This window comes from Saimiri boliviensis, chromosome 9 (genome assembly GCF_048565385.1).
Source record: "Saimiri boliviensis isolate mSaiBol1 chromosome 9, mSaiBol1.pri, whole genome shotgun sequence".
NCBI lineage: Eukaryota > Metazoa > Chordata > Mammalia > Primates > Cebidae > Saimiri > Saimiri boliviensis.
The window spans coordinates 113,051,180-113,053,775 of record NC_133457.1 but is presented as its reverse complement, the minus strand read 5'-3'; the positions used below and the strand labels follow the sequence as shown (position 1 = coordinate 113,053,775).

The following is a 2,596-nucleotide window of genomic DNA, read 5'->3' as shown; positions in this document are numbered from 1 at the left end:
AGAATTGCTTGAACCCTGGAGGTAGAGGTTGCAGTGAGCTGAGATCTCTCCACTGCACTCCAGTTTGGGTGACACAGTGAGACTCCGTCTCAAAAAAGAAAAAAAAAAAAAAGACCGGACCAAAAAAAACCCATAATTTTATTCCCCATGTCTTAAGAAAACAAAAACATATTTTGAATTCTATGCTTCCCTGAGGGAGATGGCTATGGTGACAGTTGGGCTCACTCTGGAAGGCTTTAGATGTCAACCCCAAGGGAACAAGTGTCTATTCCTGGCCTCTGACTACTTTCTCCTGACCTCTGACCTATGGCCTAGCACCTTCCTCTTTCTCTGGATTTCATCTCCCCAAATTTCTTGGACCCACCTCTAAGCCCCTACTCCCCATGAAGGAAGGAAAAGAGCATTCGCAGGATGAAAATTTAGCCCAAAGGTCTTGGACAGTGTTTGGGGAGGCTCCTGGCAAGGAGGCTCTAGGCACAGCTGAGCTCACCCAGCTTCTCCTAACAGTGCCACCTTGGTCCTTCTGGCCTGCCCTCCACATCCCATCTCCTTCGATCCCTCTGTCCAGGGCACGTGGTGGTAGCCCCCAGAGGGGGATTTGGCTCCCTCATAATCCCCATCATTGCTTCTGCAGTCATCCCGAATAAACATGCAATCCATGTTCATGCAGCCCATCTGCTTAGCAGGTGCTTCCAGCTGCCTCTTTGGAAAAGAACACTGTCCCCAGGGCCCCCATATAGAGCATCTGGGCCTGCCACTGCACAGATGTGGCTCCCTCACAGCAGAGCTTAACATCCTGGGCTCTGAATCCAAATCCGGCCACTTCTTAGCTGGGAGACTGTGGGCAAGGAGCTTTGGCTCTCTGAGCCTGCAAGTCCCTCCCTGTAAAAAGAGAATGAAGCAGTGATTCTTAACTAGGGGTGATTTTACCCCCCCGGGAAATGTCTGGTAATGTCTGGAGACCGTTTTGGCTGTCACAACTGGAAGGCGGGAGCGTTGATGGCATCTAGTGGGTAGAGTGCAAGGGGGTTGCTGAATACCTTACGGTGCACAGCACAGCCCCTTAATGAAGGAATTACCCAGTACAAGTGTGTCCAGTGTCAGGGTGGAGAACCCCTGATGAAGCGCTACCCACACTGTAGGGTAGTTGTGAGTGTGAAGATCAGGAAGCAGCTGACACAGGGCCTGGCACACGCTAAGCACCCAGACCGTGACTGCGAATGCGGATCTTATGATCAACCTCTTTTGACTCATCCTCTTCTCTCCTGCCCTAGACCAAGTCCAGGGAGCCTCTTTCACCATCGAGTACACAAGAATGCCACCACCTCGCACGGTGCAAAGGAGCCACTCTGCCTGTCACCACATCCACACCCCAGCCACAGACCTCTCCCCGGAGTCCGCCAGGTGCCTCCACGCCTGCCCTCCTCCATTGCTTTCTCCCCACCTCTGCCCAAGGGAGTCTCTAAAAACCAGTGTTTGTGAGTGCTAGGAGGGCTCTGGATCTATGTAGAGCGCCTTACCTATATTATGTTATTAATCCTTAGAGCAAAGGATCTTTGAGGCAAATACTATGATTGTTTCGTTACAGAGGAGAGAAAACAGGCTCCGAAATGTGCCTTAACTGACCTAAAATCACACAGCAAGTAAGTAGCAGAGCTGGGATTTGAAACCAAGTTTGTCTGAGATTAGACCTTATAACTGGGATGTGAGCTGTATCTCCTACTCACTACAACAGTGGGTGTGCCTCAGAGTCCCCTCAGAGGGGGCCTGTTACAGTGGGGAGCCACATCTAGGGTGGACCCCAGGAACCTGCATTTTGACAGCCACCCCCAGCTCCTGCTGTAGGCGACTCTGATGCTGGAGGTCTATGGAACGCACTTGGAAAAAGCCTCTCAGATCCCGCTGCTCTTCTTCCTAAAACCATCAGTGGTTCCCTTTTCTTCTCTGAATGGAGTTCGAAGTCCTGGGTCCGTAGCCCTTTCTCCCATTCACTCTAGTTTTTGAGCTTGTATCTGGTCTTTCACCCCTGGGCATTTGCCCGGACTCTCTGCCTGCCTGTGACACCCTGCCAGCCTTCCTTCTTCCTGTGCCTGGTAGGTTCCCACAGGTGCTGGGCTGGGAGTTAGGACTTCTGGGTTTTAGCTTCATGGGACGGCAGTCTCCCAGCATAACCCTGGACACACCCTTCACTCTCTTTGTGCCTTAGTTTCTCCACTGGAGCCACAGAGATTTGATCGGATGTTGACTGCGTGAACAGAGATAGCAAACGCAGGCTCCTGCTGCCAAAGCCAGGCCTCTGGGCCTCCCCATCTGTTTGCAGGTCAGCAGCCTGTGTTCCTGGCAGGTGCCAGACACTCACTCATGCTGCTGAGAAGATCCAGGGAGCTTCAACCCCGGTGCTGTGACTGCAGCTTCTTGGGCCAAATCAATGTTTCCCCGTCTTATCTCTAACTAGCTCAGTCATAATATTTAGACACTTGGCCTGAAGTTGAGAAATTTGGTGACTCAGACAGAAAGCAGTTTTGGCCGGCTCCTGATCCCTGAACCTTCTACCCCTGATGGGGACACACCCTTCCAGAAAGAGGAGTGGATTTTC

General features: G+C 51.8%; 1 long non-coding RNA gene across 1 annotated transcript; it reads left to right on the top strand.

Annotated features, from left to right (window-relative positions):
- Positions 1-1,291: 1,291 nt before the first annotated feature.
- LOC141585541 (uncharacterized) lies at positions 1,292-2,356 on the top strand. Its single transcript, XR_012519086.1, has 3 exons — positions 1,292-1,404; positions 1,589-1,643; positions 2,207-2,356. It is a non-coding gene; the product is annotated as an uncharacterized LOC141585541 (long non-coding RNA).
- Positions 2,357-2,596: the final 240 nt, after the last annotated feature.